Below are 13013 nucleotides of genomic sequence, written 5' to 3' on the forward strand. Positions count from 1 at the left end.
TCCCTCTGTACTCGGCACTGGTGAGACCACTCCTTGAATCCTGTGTTCAGTTCTGGGCCCCTCACCACAAGAAGGATGTTGAGGCTCTGGAGCGAGTCCAGAGAAAAGCAACAAAGCTGGTGAAGGGGCTGGAGAACAGGCCTTATGAGGAACAGCTGAGAGAGCTGGGGTTGTTTAGCTTGGAGAAGAGGAGGCTGAGGGGAGACCTCATTGCTCTCTACAACTACCTGAAAGGAGGCTGTGGAGAGGAGGGTGCTGGCCTCTTCTCCCAAGTGACGGGGGACAGGACAAGAGGGAATGGCCTCAAGCTCTGCCAGGGGAGGTTTAGGCTGGACATTAGGAAAAAAATTTTCACGGAAAGGGTCATTGGGCACTGGAACAGGCTGCCCAGGGAGGTGGTTGAGTCACCTTCCCTGGAGGTGTTTAAGGCATGGGTGAGTGAGGTGCTAAGGGGCATGGTTTAGTGTTTGATAGGAATGGGTGGACTTGATGATCTGGTGGGTCTCTTCCAACCTGGTTATTCTATGATTCTGGGATTCTGTGAAATGGCATTTTATGTAACTAGATGTTTTCATTGTGCCTAGGATTAGGATTTTTCAACAGTGGAAGTTAAAACATATGTAGGTAATGACAAGGAGGAAGAGAAAGATTATAAAAGCTTTAAGTTTTTTAGGAGGTGATGGCCTGAGTCTATAAGGCTTCTTGCTTCTCCATGGTGAACTTTTCAAGCCCTTGAACAGTGTCAGTCATAGGGCAATCAGTGCAAATGTAAACTGTCAGTTCCAATGACCACTAAGAGTCACTTCGTATTCTGAGTTGCCTATCTGTTCTGCAGAGGACTTAGTAATGAAGATTACGGTCTGTTTCAGTTGTTGTTAAACCCAAAAACTACTTTCTCTAAAGTGCATGGATATTAAACATTCAGAAAGAGATGTGGATTCAGATAGCAGAATCTCACTGAAGGCTTGGTTGCAAAAGGACTTTGCTCTTAATGAGATTCATAGCTGATTTTGACTGACTTAATTAGTGGAAGTCAGGGATTTCTATGTCTGCATCTGAGATGTGTACTGAATTGAAAGAAAGTGCCTTTTTATTGGCCTGTAGTTTCTGTCTCTAAATTCTTGACAAGGAGGATGTTGGAACATATTCTTCCAGTGTATGACAAATGCGTCTGTAACTTAATCTGAAATAGTACCCAGGTCAAGAGTAGTCTTTTCTTCAAAAGCCTCTTACCTCTAGCAGTGATTTTGATTTTGGATAATGAGCCAGATTTCATTTAGAGCTGGTTGTAGCAATAGTCATTAATTAAATGAAGGTCACTCTTGAGATAGTGTTTTTTTTAAATAGTATTTTTAAAGATTTAAAGAAAATTGATGCTTTAAGAACTCTTCCCAGTTTTATCAGTGGTTGTGATCTGTGTTGGTTGGAAATTATCGTAAACCCTCAGCAATAAACAAAGGAAACTGCAGACTGTGAAGAGTAGTCTTTGTGTAACCAAACTAGTGGTTCTTTGTCAGAAATGGAAAATTGGTTTGGTAGGATTAAATCTGGCCAATCAGGCATTGTTTTCATCCAGACTGTCTAGCAGAAAATAGACTATTGTTGCATAGATATTCTGAATCCCAATATTTGTTAGTCTGCTCTTAGGAGCGTGTCAAAACCTCACCATGAACAACTCATGATCTGAACAACTAAGTGTGTTTTAATTGGAAGAGGTGTCTTGAATACGCTCCACTTGAGTTTTGAACGATGTGGTTGCACAGGCTGTGGAGCCAAGCTAATGGTTTGCTGCTGCCGAACAAAGTTCACTTTTTGATTTTTGCAGTTTATCTGCTTCCTTTGAGCATTCTCAAGTTCTCCTTTAACCTTCCCTGAATAAATGAATTTATTAGTCCAGCAGAAGACTATCCACAAATTTGTGAGTCATTTCCAAAACATCCCTAATCCTTGAAACAGCGCTACCGGTAGAGAAGATGCTGTTTTAATGAGACTTTCTAAGAGAGCTTCATTTAACAATACAGTGATGAAAATCTGAAGTTCTGCTAATTAAGACAGCTAGATGGTAGATAGAGAAAAATGTTTTCTATGTCGAAATGGAAACGGAATTTTTTCCTAGCAAGGCGGTTTACTGATTATGTAAGTTATAAAAGTTTTTTTTTAAAAAAATGTTATTAATAAAACTTTATTTTAATTGTATGTCTTACTAGTCCATATGAAAGAACTTTGTGCATATACAGGCATTAAACAATAAAGTACAAGGACAGTAATAAGTCCATTTGATTAAAAAATTCCATCAAAATAAAAATTAGGGGTTTTTTTTAAATTTACTTGCTGATTGCATTATATTACAAATGGGAAGATATCTTTAGGTTATCCAGTATTAGGTGAAATACCTGACTCGAGACAGTGTTGTTTCCTTATTTTGCCATTTTAGTTCCTGGCTTATTCTGCAGCTGCCTGAGCTGTACCAGGATGAAATGGAAATGGCTTACATGACTGTAACACAATTTCAGAGCATTGATAAGACATGTTGAATGCTGGCTGTTACTCACTATTTGTATACTGCAACTTTTCAATCATAATTGCTTGGAGTCTGGAAAAGCTTAGTCTTGCATTTGTTTGCACGTTGTTTTCTTTCACCTTGAAAGTATCTGAAAGGATCTAATGCCAAAATCTGTCTCCAGCTTGGCAGAAGCAGGTTGCTTAATTTATGTGCTCTTTTGAATTCCTATTTGTATATTTCAAATGGGCTTTAATTTTCTTCCCTTGTATATATATTCCTACAACAAAACTCTGTAGCCTGCTTCTACCAGAAAGATTTAAAGAGGTTGCAGGTAGTCTTTACAAGAGGGGATTAAGGACGTACAGCAAATGAAAGAGTTCAAAGTATAACATAGTTTGCATTTTCTGATTTGCATTTGGCATACTGAGAAGGAAAAGCACATTGCTGTCTTCCTGAGTTTGCTGTGGCCTTGTTGTATCACAGGCTTCATACTAGAGAAACAATAAAAGTCTGAATTATTGTCTGGATCATTTAGTTAACTTCGCTAATGTCTCTACTATCTTCCACTTTCTCTAGGTAAGTAAAAAAGGTTCCTGATTACCTATCTGAATTTAACAGTGTAAGACTATTACAGATACTTTGGAATTTTTTTCTAGAGTCATCCTAAGCTTCACTCTTGGATACTTTATGCGTGTGTTTCTTACCATCATGTATTTTCAGCTTAAATAACTTCCTTTCTTTCTCCTTGTCTTAGAAGTAGCAGTCATACTGCCCTCTCCGCCCAGGATATGATAGGTGAATATAGGAAAGACTGAGGTTTCCTTCATTCTCCTAATTGTGATAATTCTTCCCAGTACTTGATGGAATTTCATGTCATTTTTTCTTAATGTGTTCAACTAGAATTGAACATCATTTTGGAAGCTATTTCACCAGTGGCTTACAAAATTGCACAGTCAGCAATTCATTTTGTGTAGACAAACAAGTGTTTTATGGAAAAATATTGGGTAAATCAGCCTCTTATTGTACTATAAAAAACAAGTATGTGGGGTGAATAGAGACGAAAAGGGTAGGTTTAATGCTACTGTGTCATGATTATTATTTCTGCTTTATCTCAAACAGTTGTATCATTTTTACATGTATTAACAGTGTTGTCTTTTACTTTGCATTAAAATGAATGAAACCCATGTTAAAGTGAATGTATTTTGCTTTGGGGTGGACACTTCTTAAGCTACCCTAGTGTAACTATTAGTAATGGTATGACTACATCCCCAGTAGTTTCTCTTGATCCTGTTAGTCAAGTCTCCTGAAAAAAAGACGAAAGTACTCTTGAGTGTAATAGATCAAAGAAATGAATACTACATGGTAGTTTTCAGAGGATGTTTTCATGAAAGTAATATGGTATTAGTCTCTTCCTTGTTTTTGATTTTGTGGTGGCTGACATTACCATTAGTCATGGTCTAAATTCTCTAAAATAACATGGTTTTATTTCACTTGGCTAAAGATGACATAGACATACTTTGCTTGACTTGCCTAGTCACCTAGCTTTGACTTTTGACATGAATAAATTGTTAAAAAACTTAAGTGTAATGGCTAGTGAATAGTAAGAATTCTGACCTAAAAATCTGACTAGTGTAAGACCCGTCATGGCAGCAGTATGTTGGGGAGTAATACAGAAGATCGAGTTAAACTTCCCATGTACAGGCAATTTTACTGTAGAAGCATTAAGACATTGTGGATTTCATCTGCCAGGTGATTCTAGGAAGAGAGAGAAGAAGCATCTCTCTTACTTGTCTAGTTATAGAACCAAGACGCGGTATTAAAAAATAAAATAAACACAAACACCTTTGAATTCCCAACTCACATAGTTTGAAACTGGAATCGTGAGACTTGGGATTTTTTTTAAAAAACTTTTCTCCAGTATTCTTCTGGAGATAGTAATAATCTTGTATTTTTAATGAGAGTATCTGTCTTGAAGGGGCTTTTACTTGCTGTCCAACAAAATAAGGTAGTTTATTTTTCATTGTTATTGGAAAGCTGGGAGAGGGTATAGCTAGGACAGCTGACTAAAACTGGCCAAGAGATATTCTGTAGCACACTGAGTATATAAACTGAGGAGAGTTGGCTGGGACTAGTGATTGCTGCTTGGGAATGGGCTGGTCATCAGTCATTGGGTGCTGATTATTGTTATTGTTATTGTTGTGTGGTGAATACTGTGCACTTTTTATTTTTTATGTTGTATTATTATTCTGTCACCCTTTTGCAGTCTTATTAAATTGTCCTTCAATCAACCCACAAGGTTTACTTTTTGTTTCCATTACCATCCCCATCCCACCTGCAACAAGGGAGAAGTGAGTGAGTGGCTGTGTAGGGCTTAGGTGCCAGCTGGGGTTAAACCATGATAGTAATGTAACCAGGGCAATTGTTGGAAAGCTGTAAACCCCATTCTCCAGACTTGACACCCGTGACTGTGTCAATGCTGGAGCACCTTTTGAACTGCAAATATTGCTTCCAGGGGTATGGAACATCTAGAGTGCAGGACAAGATAATTTTTGGATTGCAGAGAATTTATATGATGCTTTGGAGAGGAGCCAGAGGCAGGGAAAGGGACGCATGTGGGTGATTTGGGGAGGAACAAACATAGGAAAACAGGGCCATGGTGATTTAAAAAGCCAAGCATGTGTAATGTACATGTGCCTGGCCATGTCCTGTGTCTGATTAGTCCCATCTGTCTTCCTTTCTTAAATTCCTTTTTGAATGCTTTCCTGGGCAAGGGGTGCTCTGTTCCATGTGCAAGTATGTCTTTGAGAGCCTGAGTGCCAGCAGCTGCAGTCAATCTATGAGTTGGAGGGCTGAGGGTGCCAGCAACTGGAGAGAGTGGCATGAGTGGACTTAAGTGCTAGCAACACGAGTGGGACTTCAGGTCAGTGAAGCCTGTGTGTCCCTGGTGCCAGGAAGCAGAGCAAGTGAGAATCTGGGAATTGCAGCTGGATTGGGCCACTGCAGGCCACATTGCCAGCAGCTGGACAGACTGGAGTGAGCAAAAGCAAGTGCCAGGCACTGGTGTGGGTCCAGGTGTCAGAAGCCTGTCTATAGTGCCAACAGTTGTAGTAAGTGAGTGAATGTTAGTGAAGAGCAAGCCAGGCTAGCCTGCTAGATTATGTGGACAGACTTGGGAGGCCAGAGGAGGGGCTGTTAGGGTGACCAAGTGAGTCTGGCTGGCTGCCAGTGACACCATGGGATCTCAGGAGCTGTTAAATGTGAAGCTTCTGGTGAATGCATTCCTCTGACAGCAAGGCCACGGGGGCCAGGCTAGTGGGAGACCAGTGGAGTCTCAGGCATCTTTGTGTATGTGTCTCTGGGTATGAGACCATGGTATAGGAGGGAACTACTGGGAGAGCAGGAGAGTCACAGCGATCTCTTTAAATGTGTGCATACTAGCAGCCAAGACCCCAGGCAGTCTGTATTAGCAGTGGGAGTGGCCTTGAAAGCATGTCCAGGTGAGAGCAACTTTGGAGACTGGGATCCAGGGAACAGCTACAATGTGTCTTTTCTTCAGGAAAAGGAAACTGTCAGGCTTGGCTGGAACAATTTTCAGCAGTCCTCATCATGTATTCCATATGTTTTTTTTATTAATACAAAAAAGTGAAGTATTACCAGTATTCCTTAAACAGAAATGCCTGTAGTCCTATTAAAGAAAACATTTTCTAACATCTTGTCACTTTAGTGATAAGCACTATTGCCACCAAAATAGATCTAGACAAAAAAAAAAGTCAAGAAAATTTTTTATGTTGGAGCAAGGCTGCTCCAGTCCAAATTCACAGGCTGCTAGTAGTTCAAGAGGACTCTTATGTCAAAAGCCAGAATAAGATAAACAATAAGAATACCATTGCCAATTTTCAACGATTGCTTCTAAAATAACTTCTTGCATTTAAGGCTATGCTAAATTGGGACTGGTGGCATAACAGTTTTTAGTAGTGTTCTCGCAATGTGACAATGAGACAAATATTCAGGAAAGTGAAAAAAAAGTAGTGTGTGGTGCCATCTCTATTTTTTTTCTGAGATTGTGAAAAATTAATACCTTTATTGCCACTGGAACTGCAGAAACCTGAAGTGTCAGCTAGTTCATGTGTGATGTGATCTCTGCAAATTGCTCGGCACAACCATGAAATAATCACAGAACTGAAATGCAGTATTCCACTCAACAGGAGGTAAACTTAAAATAACAACAAAAGCCCCAGAACAAATACGTCAAGAAGTATGCTAGTTTCTGTGTTGTGGGTGTAGTGCTGGTTTCACAATAACATCAAAATACCACGTATGGATTTAAATTAACTGCATGCTGTGTTTGTGCTCAGTAGGTCTTTGTTTGAAGAAGACAGGGACAACAAGTGAATAAAAGTTGTTTTTAATTTTTTTCTGCTTGGGAGAGTTCCTTTTTTCTTGTTGTTTAGAGTTGCTTAATTGAAGGTAGGGCATTGGTGCCATCTGGTGGTGGTAATACATTCGCAGAAATGGGAAAACTGACTTGCAAAGAGTACCACTGAGACTTGAGAAATTGCTGGCATGGTAATAAAAAGACTACACGAATATGTTTGCTGCCTTAACATATAATTATGTGGGTGAAGTAAGTCAAAAAAGGCTGCACATGGGCTGTTAATCGTAACTTGGCCTCCCAAAGCAAATTTAAATCTTTAACTATATTTCTTTCTGCTCTACAAAAAGGCTTGTTTCTAGTAGCTTGTTTTCTTAACCAGTGTTTGCAAACACAACATAAAGAATTTGGTTGAAGTTTACAATTTTTTAAAACTCACTTTGGAAGAAAAAATTTCTCCAGTTATTTTGATAAACCCAGCAAAACTTTCTTTCTGCTAGTATGTTTGAAGTTGTTAATGTTTTTGATGTGACTGATACATTAAGTTTGAAAATAAAAATTCCACAACATAAAACTGATAGCAGTTGAAGTAACCCACTTTGATATCACAAGTCAAAGCAACCACAAATACTCTCTTTTCTTTGTCCTTCACTCTCTTAAAAAAGGTATGCTGCATCTTGCTATTTACCTGAGGTAAGGCCTTCATCGTTGTCTAGAGTACTCTATAGGCTGCATTGACCTTGTTAGCAAAGAAGATAGGACTAGGACTACTTCACAACTTCTCTTGAAATAAATTTCTGACTTACAAATATCTTGTCCTGTGATGGAAGGACTTGTAGAAGTGCAAGGTACTTTATATTAAGCTGGTGGGCTTTTTAATTCATTTCACTTAGTCATACTTACTTTGATCTATTTTAGGTCTGTTTGATATTATTTAATAAGTTACTGCCAAATAGATTTCATTCTGGGATAGAGATCTGTCTGTTCAGCCATTAACAACTCATATATTTCTGTTGCAATTGATTGCAATAACAGGCTGGTTTTATGTTCTAATCGAGCTAGCTGAAGAGCACAAATTTTGTACTTCTGTTTCTTTGTAATCTCTGACCTCATGACTATACAATACTGTCTTCAGTTGCTTAGTGCTTAAGTGTGAATTGGTTTTCCTTTTAACAAGGCCTTAGTTCTCTGCTTACATGGTTGTAGTCACAATGTCAGGAGCCCTTTGGGGATCCTGTCTTGATGGAATGAGATGTTGGCAGGACTGTTTCGCTAGCGTAGATGGTGTAATTAGATGAAATAGCCTGTTAAAATTGAAAATACTAAACAGTATTTAAGAAATTAATATTCAAACAAATATTTAAATAATTTATTAATGCTAATTGCATGATTTTGAGAGGAATTAAATTAACTGCCATACCAAGGACTGTCTTTCTTCCTACAGTTCAGCTTGTTTTAGGTTTGTCTACTAGGTTTCAATTGTATGTAGCTACTGACAGAAGCGTGCAAAGCTTGTGCCAGGTAGTCATAAGCATCAGGTTTGAAAATTTTCTTTCCCATGCTAGCTTTTGGGTCTGAGTGAAGTTCCGTTGTTGTAATGTTTTGTTCTTACAGCTGTTATCTTTCACTTTAGTGACTTTGTTCTTCTGAATTGTGTTATACCTAGTACTTCTATTACTGTTGTCATTTAGCTTTCGGTTGTATGACCTTAGTACTTGTTGGTAATTATTCAGCAAAATTACTAGCAACTGCCACATATAGCATCTTTCTCAGGTTCTCTCCGTTGTAATAAGTATACTTCTTTTCTTAATGAATTAATGTTATTATGCTGTATTTCAACAAAAGAAAAATAGATTTGCTTTTTTTTTTAAAAAAAAATAGAGCAAGGTTGTAATGATTTGTAAATCCTTCAGGCATTCAGTTCAGTTCTGGATTTGTACCTCCTGGGAGTAACCACCTGCTTTGCTTTACAAAGCTAGGTGCTATAAATGAGAATTACAGTTTCCCCCTCTTATGGTCACTGAAGACTTGTACAGAAAATTAACTGGTGCGTAGTACTGTGTAGGGAGGGGAGGAGGAGGTGAGCAACTGCCAGTATGAACACAATATTTGCTTTGAGGTTGTTTCTGCTCTCTAGACAGAGATGCACACAAGGGGAAGACAGACTAGGAAAGAAACCAAACCCTCTGTGTCGCTGCTCTGTGCTGCAGACCAGATGCAGTGCAGAGATCCATCTGGAGATGGATTCTAGTGATCAAGCTAGTCTCGCTGCAGTCTGGTCTGGGACAACCACTGTCTCCTCCCTCCAGTTTTCCCTCTCCCCTCGGGCAAGGACGTTTGTGCTCCCCAGTCTCATTAGTGCTGACATGCATCTATAGGGGTGTTTGAGCTGGCTGTGCCAGGACTGGGTTAGGCAGGAACCCAGGAGGAGACTTGTCAGGTGCTGCATGAGCACAGTGGGACGGGGACAGCTGGAGCCATCTCATGCAGGTCTCTTTTCCTAAGTAACAGTTGATAGGATGAGAGGACATGGTCTCAAGTTGTGCAAGAGATTGGATATTAAGAAAAATTTCTTCACTAAAAGAGTGATGAAGCATTGGAATAGGCTGCCTAAGGAAGTGTTGGAGTCACCATCTTTGGAGGGGTTCAAAAAATGCATAGATGTGGCAATTCAGGATATGGTTTAGTAGGCTTGTTGGTAATGTGTAGATGGTTGGACTCCTAGAGGTTTTTTCCAACCTTAACAATTTAATGAGTCTGTAATCTGTGAAGTTATCGTAAGTGGTTATAGCAGTTGAAAAGTCCTTTAAAAAGAATGTTTTGGAATATTAGTACTCACTTCTGGCTTGTTAGTGTGCATGATCAGTAGAGCAATTCACTTGCCCAAATCTTCAACAATTGTTCAGATATAACCGTGAACCAATTTTTGTTTTATAGTGCATCACTGTCTTCCTGTAATCAGAACATAAAGAATATGGTGGTGGTTTAGGACCAACTTGGTTGTTGGCTTTTTCCTCACAAGTTGAGAGCCATTTTCTTCTTCTGGCTGAACCACTGTTACCTTGTCGTTTTCCAGTAGTAGTGAGGGAAAATACATGACAGTTCCTTTTGAAATAACTGTTACTCAAAAGTTAATGTTGTCAAGTGCTGTTGTAATGAAGATAAGCCTCTGACTGTTTCTTCAGAAGCAATCATAGAATAACCAGGTTGGAAGAGACCCACCGGATCATCGAGTCCAACCATTCCTATCAAACACTAAATCATGCCCCTTAGCACCTCATCCACCTGTGCCTTAAACACCTCCAGGGAAGGTGAATCAACCACCTCCCTGGGCAGCCTGTTCCAGTGCCCAATGACCCTTTCTGTGAAGAATTTTTTCCTAATGTCCAGCCTAAACCTCCCCTGGCAGAGCTTGAGGCCATTCCCTCTTGTCCTGTCCCCCGTCACTTGGGAGAAGAGGCCAGCACCCTCCACTCTACAACCTCCTTTCAGGTAGTTGTAGAGAGCAGTGAGGTCTCCCCTCAGCCTCCTCTTCTCCAAGCTAAACAACCCCAGCTCTCTCAGCTGTTCCTCATAAGGCCTGTTCTCCAGCCCCTTCACCAGCTTTGTTGCTCTTCTCTGGACTTGCTCCAGAGCCTCAACATCCTTCTTGTGGGGAGGGGCCCAGAACTGAACACAGTAACCGAGGTGCGGTCTCACCATTGCCAAGTACAGAGGGAGAATAACCTCCCTGGACCTGCTGGTCACACCATTTCTGATCCAAGCCAAGATGCCATTGGCCTTCTTGGCCACCTGGGCACGCTGCTGGCTCATGTTCAGTCGGCTGTCAACCAACACCCCCAGGTCCCTCTCCTCCAGGCAGCTTTCTAGACAGACTTCTCCTAGTCTGTAGCACTGCATAGGGTTGTTGTGCCCCAAGTGCAGGACCCGGCATTTGGCCTTGTTAAACCTCATGCCATTGGACTCAGCCCAGCGGTCCAGCCTGTTCAGATCCCTTTGCAGAGCCTCCCTACCCTCCAGCAGATCCACGCTTCCACCCAGCTTAGTGTCGTCTGCAAACTTGCTAAGGGTGCACTCAATGCCTTCATCCAGGTCATTGGTAAAGACATTGAACAGGGCTGGACCCAGCACTGAGCCCTGGGGAACCCCACTTGTCACTGGCCTCCAGATGGATTTCACACCATTTACCACCACTCTCTGGGCCCGGCCATCCAACCAGTTTTCCATCCAGGAGAGTGTGCGCCTGTCCAGGCCAGAGGCTGACAGTTTCCTGAGCAGAATGCTGTGAGAAACTGTGTCAAAGGCTTTACTGAAGTCCAGGAAGATACATCCACAGCCTTTCCCTCATCCAGCAGCCAAGTCACTTTGTCATAGAAGGCGATCAGGTTAGTCTGGCAAGACCTGCCTTTTGTGAACCCATGTTGACTGGGCCTGATCACCCGGTTCTCCTGCGTGTGCTTCATGATAGCACTCAAGATCACCTGCTCCATGACTTTCCCTGGCACTGAGGTCAGACTGACAGGCCTGTAGTTTCCTGGGTCCTCCCTGTGGCCCTTTTTGTAGATGGGCACAACATCAGCCAGCCTCCAGTCCAGTGGGACTTCTCCAGTCTTCCACGCCTGTTGGAAGATGATGGAAAGGGGTTTGGCCAGCACATCCGCCAGCTCCTTCAATACCCTTGGATGAATCCCATCTGGCCCCATAGACTTGTGGGTGTCTAGTCGGGCTCGCAAGGCTCTGACCACCTCCTCTTGGATCACGGGAGCCTCATTTTGCTCCTCTAGCTCCTGGGTTTGTACACAGACAGAACGACTTTCTTTATAATTAAAGACCGAGGCAAAGAAGGCATTAAGTACCTCAGCCTTTTCCTCATCCCCTGTCACTGTTGTTCCTTCTGCATCCAATGGGGACTGTATAGTCTCCCTAGTCCTCCTTTTATTATTTATATATTTACAGAAGGATTTTTTGTTATCTTTCACAGACTTTGCCAATCTGATTTCTAGTTGAGCCTTAGCCCTTCTGATTTTTTCTCTGCACAATCTCGCTTCCCTCCTGTAGTCCACCCAAGAGGCCTGTCCCCTCTTCCAGAGCCCATAAATATTTCTCTTCTTCTTGATATCACTCAAGATCTCTCTATTCAACCAAGCTGGTTTTCTCCCCCGCCGGCTTTTTTTCCGGAACATGGGGTAGCTTTCTCCTGAGCTGCTAGGATTTCCCTTTTGAAGAGCTCCCAGCCCTCATGGGCTCCCTTGCCCTTAAGTACTGTCTCCCATGAGACTTCGCCAGCCAGCCTTCTGAAGAGTTCAAAGTCTGCCCTCTGGAAATTTAATGCTACTGTCCTGCTAACCACCCTCTTCACTTCACCTAGAACAGAAAACCCTATCATCTCATGATCACTTTGTCCTAGGCGTCCGCCTACTGCCACATCCCCCACAAGGCCTTCTCTGTTCACAAACAGCAGGTCCAGGAGGGCACCCTCCCTTGTTGGTTCATTCACCAGCTGTGCAAGGAAGTTGTCTTCCACGCACTCCAGGAACCTCCTAGACTGCTTCCTTTCTGCTGTGTTGTACACCCAGCAGATATCAGGGAGATTGAAGTCTCCCACAAGAACGAGAGGCATTGATTTTTGAGATTAACCCCAGCTGTTTATAGAAGAGCTCATCAGCTGCTTCTCCTTGGCTGGGTGGTCTGTAACAGACTCCCATCACAAAATCTACCTTCTGGTGGGCTCCTCTGATTTTAACCCACAGGCACTCAATCTCCTCATCGCCACAATCGATCTCAACCTCATCGCCACAATCCATCTCAAATGGAGATGTCATTGGCTGCTCTGTTCTTCACATTTTGCTACAGAAATACATCTTTTTAGTCGCAAATATTTTCTGGATTTTCTTCTCGTGTCCAGATGATGGGCTCACTCCACAAGCGAGGACTGGTTTTGTGGCCTCCAAAAAAATGAGTATCTTGTGCCACCAAAGAAGTTCACAGTTGAATTGCTAGGAGATTATTTGCATTGTATTGAAGTTTCCACCTAGTGCTGTCATTAGTATCTTGTAGCATTGTACTTAAAATTCCATTAGCAATACAGCTATTCTGTCAGTAGCTGCAGGCTATGCCTTTTGTTTTTTTGGAGCAGGA

General features: G+C 41.6%; 1 protein-coding gene across 1 annotated transcript in view; it reads left to right on the forward strand.

Annotated features, from left to right (window-relative positions):
* The window catches only part of PCGF3 (polycomb group ring finger 3), a 47843-nt gene that overhangs the window by 11352 nt on the left and 23478 nt on the right, over window positions 1-13013 (forward strand). The gene's annotated exons all lie outside the window — the stretch shown is intronic.

The sequence above is a fragment of the Phaenicophaeus curvirostris genome, chromosome Z (assembly GCF_032191515.1).
Source record: "Phaenicophaeus curvirostris isolate KB17595 chromosome Z, BPBGC_Pcur_1.0, whole genome shotgun sequence".
Taxonomy (NCBI): domain Eukaryota; kingdom Metazoa; phylum Chordata; class Aves; order Cuculiformes; family Cuculidae; genus Phaenicophaeus; species Phaenicophaeus curvirostris.